We start from the raw sequence: 7,138 nt of genomic DNA, 5'->3' as shown, positions 1-7,138 counted from the left end.
CCTGCAAAACTGCTTCTTGTCCAGGATGGACGATGCAAGCTCCATTTTACAAATGGCAATGCAAAGGCGAAGGGGGTTTTTACGTATCTCAAATTCCCATTGTAATCCTTGCCCGTTGATGTCCCTGGAAACCTGTTTACTGTACCAAGCCACTCAGCGCAGCGACTAAAGACAGATGATCAGGCTGCCTCCCATGTGGCCTGGGCATTGCATGGGCTGTTGAAGAGAAGCTCCAACTTGATTATAGAACCTATCAAAAGTCACCTTCTTCTTACGGTAAAGAAGAGCTTCAGGTTAGCTGTTTACTTGGGGATGGTGGCATCCTCTCCACTGTGACATTAACCAACATGGTAATGTTAGACTGTCTTCTTGGTGGCCCACAACCGTTCGTCTGTACTGTTTTGTTGTACTAACTCGTTCCTGAGGTTTCCCATGTTCAGGACAGCAGTGTGGGATTCCAGGTTCCCTCTGGAGCTATGCAGGCGTGACGCTCAATGAGAATAACCGAATCTGGCATCCAGAGCTGTGTTTTTACACCATTCTTGGGACCACAGAGAATAAGTATGCACCCAGTAAGCCTCAAGGGAGATGTTCCTGGATATTCCCAACCATACAGAGTTCTCAGAACGGGACGAGGACAACTTTCCCTTTATTTGGTCACCTCTTCCTTCACCTGGGGCATCTGTGTCTGGGAAAGACTCCAGATCTCTACATAGCTCATGGGAGAGTCAGGTCAGGGCCAGAGATAAAACTCTAGAAGGGGATTGTAGCAGAGGCTAATAGCTGATCATCAATATCAATCCTCCCACTCTTTAAAAAAAAAAGATTTTATTTATTTATTTGACAGAGGGAGCACAGGCAATGAGAGCAGCAGGCAGAAGAGAGGGGGAAGCAGGCTCCCCTGATGCGGGGCTCCATCCCGGGACCCTGGGATCAGGACCTGAGGAAGGCAGATGCTTAACCGGCCGCGCCACCCACGTGCCCCGTTCCTCCCCCTTTTCCACAGTAAAACAGTTGTTGCCAGACACACACATTGAATACCTACCTATGTTGTTCCATTTGAGTCCCTCTGTTCAGCCACAAAACATGCCTGCCTGGCTATACTTTACCTAGCATCCCTTGTGGTTTTTTGTGGCCATGTGCTCTAGACTAGTGGTTCTCAGAACATCATCATCATCTGAGAGCTTGTAAGAAATGCAAATTCTGGGGTGCCTGGGTGGCTCAGTAGGTTAAGCCTCTGCCTTCGGCTCAGGTCATGATCTCAGGGTCCTGGGATCGAGCCCCGTGTGGGGCTCTCTGCTCAGCAGGGAGCCTGCTTCCCCCCTCTCTCTCTCTGTCTGCCTCTCTGTCTACTTGTGATCTCTGTCTGCCAAATAAATAAATAAAATCTTTAAAAAAATTTAAAAAAATAAAAATGCAAATTCCCAGGCCCCCTCCTGACCTAGTGAAACAGAAACTCTGGCAGTGAGGCCCGCAGCCCGTGTTTTAACAAGCCCTGCAGAGGATTCTGAGGCAGGCTCATGTTCCTGAGAGTAGAGTGAGTAGAAATGATGTGTGTCCCTTCTGTGACTGGGCCCAAAGACATTGAAGATGCCTCTCCTATGCTCTCTTCCTCCGTCCTGCAGGCTAGAACCAGACAACGCCTCAACCATGCAGTTGGTGGTAGTGCTTTAGGGCAGAAGCTTTCTGCCAATTTGATGCCAAAGAATCTTTTAGATTCAAGCTTTCTTTCTCCTTTTTCTTTTCTTTTATATTTTGAGTAGGCGCCATGCCCAGCATGGAGCCCAACACAGGGCTTGAACTCATGACCCCGAGATGAAGACCTGAGCTGAGATCAAGAGTCGGACACTTAACTGACAAGCCACCCAGGCGCCCCTCAGATTCAAGTTCTCAATGTATGAAGTAAAATTACATAAGATTGAAAAGCTATTTGTATTATAAAATATTCTTTACAAAACCGGATATGTGAAGTAGTACTATATTTGCATTGTAAGTAATGCTAACAAGATCTCATAGTGGGTCTGATGACCTCCATGAATTCAAGATATCTGCAATAACTCTACCAAAATGTGAAAAGTATGTGTGGTCTCTACGGGCAACAGAGTTCCAGGTACTGCTGATACTGCTGTGGGTTGTTGTGCACATTCGTAATTCGTAATGTAAGGGAAGCTAAGTTTCAATTAGAGATTTAGGGTAGACTCAGTAGTGGCCCAGGATATCCATGTTCTAGTCTTCAGTGCCTATAACCGTAGCCCTACATAGTAAAAGGGACTTCACAGCGGATGGAATTAAGTTAGGGTATTGACATGGTGAGATCATCCTGGATTGTTCAGATGAGCCCTAAATGTAGTTACAAGTGTCCTTACACGAGGGCGGTAGGAGGTGGCCAGACAAGAGAAGAGGAGAAGACAGTGTGGTGATGGGTGCTGTGCTGAGACTTTGAAACGGGGGAATGAGCCACAGGGCAAGGAATGCAGGTGGCCTCTAGATACAGGAAAAGGCAGGGAAATGACCTTCCTCTAGAGCCTCCAGAAGAAAACACAGCCCAGCTGACACCTGGACTTCAGCCCAGTGAAACTGATGTAGGATTTCTAACTTCCTAAACTGCAAGCGGATAGATTTGTTGTTTCAAGCCACTATGTTTGTGGTAAATTTTTCCAGCAGCAGTAGAAAATTAATACCAGCTTAGTTAAAGTAATGGTGATCCCCCCCCCCATTCCAGTTCATGCACCTCCTGAATTCTATCCATGGGTTAAAGAACCCTTACCCTAGGGGTTTGGAGAGCTACAGGGTGGAAAGATCTGGGTCCCTGAATGACTCAAGGAGGCAGAGCTGCTCATGAATCTAGAACCCTTTACTCTGGACTAATATCGAGAGGAAAAGAAACTTCTTTGATTTTTTTTAAGCCACTGAATTTGGAGGGTCTCCTTGTTATAGTACCTTAGTTCCCTTATAGTATGCATAGTTCCCTTAACTATTATGGGGCAATTCCTTAAGAGGGTTTAAGGAATATATCTAAGGAAACCATATGGACAGGAGAAAGAGTCCATAGCACCTCAGTCCATCAGACTAAGGAACCAGCAGTGCTAGTGAGCAGTTGGGGCTGGAAACTCAGTGCAGACCTGGCAAGGTCAGGAAGCCAGGGGCTGATTCTGGTCAGGACTGCATGCTAGGGCACTAGGGGGCAAGGTCAGAGAAAGGTAAATGATAGAGGATGGGGGAGCCTGGGACCCAGCAGCGTGAGGGGTCAGCCCCTTTCTGTGTTCAGAATTCCAACCCACAGGCTGGCTCTCAGCTTGCTGGATGCCTTGGAATATTCAGCCAATAAGAACCTTGACCTCTCTATCAGCCGTGATAAAAAGCTTGGCTTGAGGTTTGCATGTTCCTATTTTATCTCACAGACACCTGGGCTCTCGCTCCTCCAGGCCTGGACCTCTGGCCTTTTTCTCTGGTTCTGAGACCCAAGTTGGGCCCCTTTGGTTTTAATGACCTTCTGGTTTTCCTTCTCAGCTTCTTGGACCTCAGAACTCCATTATGGTTTTCAGCTTTCCTCATCTTGGTGTCTTTACTTCCTCTGGGTGAAAAATTTCAACTCCAACTCAGCCTCTCTGCACCAACCTATTTAGAAACCCATCCTCGAGCTGAGTATGCTACAGCCTCGCCTGGAGTGGGTCAGGATTCTAACAAAGACATCTTTTCTTTTCTTTTTTTTTTTTTTTTAATTAATTTATTTATTTTTATTTGCTTATTTACAGCATAACAGTGTTCATTGTTTTGGCATCACACCCAGTGCTCCATGCAGTACGTGCCCTCCCTATTACCCACCACCTGGTTCCTCAACCTCCCACCCCCCCCCCCCCGCCCCTTCAAAACCCTCTGGTTGTTTTTCAGAGTCCATAGTCTCTCATGGTTCATCTCCCCTTCCAGTTTCCCTCAACTCCCTCTCCTCTCCATCTCCCCATGTCCTCCATGTTCTTTGTTATGCTCCACAAATAAGTGAGACCATGTGATACTTGAGTCTCTCTGCTTGACTTATTTCGCTCAGCATAATTTCTTCCAGTCCTGTCCATGTTGCTACAAAAGTTGGGTATTCGTCCTTTCTGATGGAGGCATAATACTCCATTGTGTATATGGACCACATCTTCCTTATCCATTCATCCGTTGAAGGGCATCTTGGTTCTTTCCACAGTTTGGCGACCGTAGCCATTGCTGCAATAAACATTGGGGTACAAATGGCCCTTCTTTTCACTACATCTGTATCTTTGGGGTAAATACCCAGCAGTGCAATTGCAGGGTCATAGGGAAGCTCTATTTTTAATTTCTTCAGGAATCTCCACACTGTTCTCCAAAGTGGCTGCACTAACTTGCATTCCCACCAACAGTGTAAGAGGGTTCCCCTTTCTCCACATCCTCTCCAACACCCGTTGTTTCCTGTCTTGCTAATTTTGGCCATTCTAACTGGTGTTAGGTGGTATCTCAATGTTGTTTTAATTTGAATCTCCCTGATGGCTACTGATGATGAACATTTTTTCATGTGTAAAGACATCTTTTCATTATGATTCCACCTTGAAATAAATACAGAAACATTTCTCGGGAGTATTGCTTGAAGATCAATATTGCTTCATTTAGGGGATACATACATACACATATATGTATATGTATATATGTATATAAACATATTATAAAATAAAAGATATCAGCCATTTATGATATACCTATATCATAAAAGACATCAGCCAGTTGAAATCAATCACTAAGGACTTATGAGGGTACATGTGCAGAGTATCCATATTTCTTAAATGTTTCTGTACATGTTAAAATGTGTTAAGAACTAAGGAAGTCAGCTGGGTAATTTAAACGTCACCTTTCCATTGTTGTGATTTATACATAAGGATTTTCCTGATATGGTTTCTTACATTTGTCAAGAAAAACAGTAGCAAGGTGCCTGGGTGGCTCAGTCGGTTAAGCATCTGCCTTCAGCTTAGGTCATGATCCCAGGGTCCTGGGATGGAGTTCCGCATCGTGCTTCTTTCTCGGGGGGGAGTCTGCTTCTTTCTCTGCCTCTTCTCCTTCTCCCTGCTTGTACTCTCGCTCTCAAGTAAATAAAATCTATAAAAAAAAAGAATGAGGAGTAACCCATAGTAAAGTAGAATTGACAGAGAATGTCCATGAAGTCCATGATGAAATATTGGAAATGTTAACAGCCAATGAAAACTGGGAAAATGAAGTAATAAGAAAAAGTCTTTCTTCTGGAAATAATGTCTGGAACAACCATTAATGATTTTAGCTACCCGCTTTTGGTAAGGGATTTTGTTGGAGCAGAGTAAATATGAAAGAAACAAATACAAATTTTGAATATTGGACATATATGAAGAAATAAGGAAAAGAATGTCTAGTCTTTTTTAAAAAAGATTTTATTTATTTATTTGACACAGAGAGACATGGCGAGAGAGGGAACACAAACAGGGGTTGTGGGAAGGTGAGAAGCAGGCTTCCCGCCAAGCAGGGAGCCCGATGTGGGGCTCTAACCCAGGACCCTGGGATCATGACCTGAGCCAAAGGCAGACGCTTAATGACTAAGCCACCCAGGCACCCCAAGAATGTCTAGTCTTAAATATACATTTTGATTTTTCATATCAACGAATGAAAAAATCTCTAAATTAGCTCTGGAGTAGAAATATAGGAATTATATTTAAAAAGTGATTATAATTTAATTATAGTTTTGTTTCACTTAATCCTTCAAACGCATTCCTGGAAAGTTAAATAAAAATCTATCCAATTTTTTCTTGAGTACAATTATGAATTTTGGAGTTTCCACCAAAACACCAAAGTCATCTGCATTTATATTTAATTAAGTAAGTAAACTGTTTGCCACATGTGGGGCTCTAACTCATGAACCTAAGATCAGGAATCACATGTTCTACCAACTGAGCCAGCCAGGCATCCATATTTTTTGTTTTTATTTTTCAGAAAGCACATGTTTTATTTTAGTTCCAGTATAGTTAACATACAGTATAATATTGTTCTCAGGTGTACAGTATAATGATTTAACAAATCTATACATTACTCAGTGCTCATCACGACAAGTGCACTCTTTAATCCCCGTCACCTGTTTCACCCATCCCCCCCACTCACACATCGCCTCTGATAACTGCCGGTTTATTCTCTAGTGAAGTCTTTTTTGGTTTGTCCTTTTTTTTTTACTTTTTTTGTTTTGTTTCTTAAATTCCACATATGAGTGAAATCATATGGTATTTGTCTTTCTCTGACTTATTTCGCTTAGCTTAGCATTATATCCTCTAGATCCATCCATCCATGCTGTTGCAAAATGTCATTTTTTTTTAAAGATTTATTTATTCGACAGAGATCACAAGTAGGCAGAGAGGCAGACAGAGAGAGAGAGAGATCGGAGGAAGCAGGCTCCCAGCCAAGCAGAGAGTCCGATGCGGGGCTCGATCCCGAGACCCTGGGATCATGACCTGAGCTGAAGGCAGAGGCTTTAACCCGCTGAGCCACCCAGGTGCCCCAAAATGTCATTTTTTTTATGGCTGAGTGATATTCCTTTGTGTGTATGTATGTATATATGTGTTATATATATATATATTTCATATCTTCTTCGTCCATCTGCTGATGGACACTTAGGCTGCTTTTATAACTTGGCTACTGTAAATAATGCTTTAATAAACATAAGGGTGCACATATCTTTTCTTTTTTTCTCTCCAAATTTCTGGTTTAAAAAGGACTTATTTGAGAAAAAAGGTCCTAAACATCAGGTTGTTCACCAAAATAACCTACAGTATCAACTTTAGAAAACAAATCTTAAGACTGTTGCACTAATCATTTTTCTAGAGGATGCATTTGACATGCCAAGTCTCATTCACAAAAATACATTGTTACATTTGTGTTGAAGAGCCTCACATAGCACTCTTATGTGAGGTATAACACACATACCTCGACCTCAGAGCTGCTCTCAAGTGCTCCTTAACTAATGTGATTGCCTTTGCAGTTAGGGAAGCAACTACTGAGCTCAAGTATGAATGGAAAGAACTGTACTCCCTGCACAACAAGAGATTATTTTGGAGACCATTGATAAAAACCGCATCTTTTTTGTCATTAAGTCATGAAGAGGAATCAAAAG

Source organism: Meles meles, chromosome X (genome assembly GCF_922984935.1).
Source record: "Meles meles chromosome X, mMelMel3.1 paternal haplotype, whole genome shotgun sequence".
Taxonomy (NCBI): Eukaryota; Metazoa; Chordata; class Mammalia; order Carnivora; family Mustelidae; genus Meles; species Meles meles.
The sequence above is the reverse complement of the archived record's forward strand: the minus strand, read 5'-3'. Positions refer to the sequence as shown.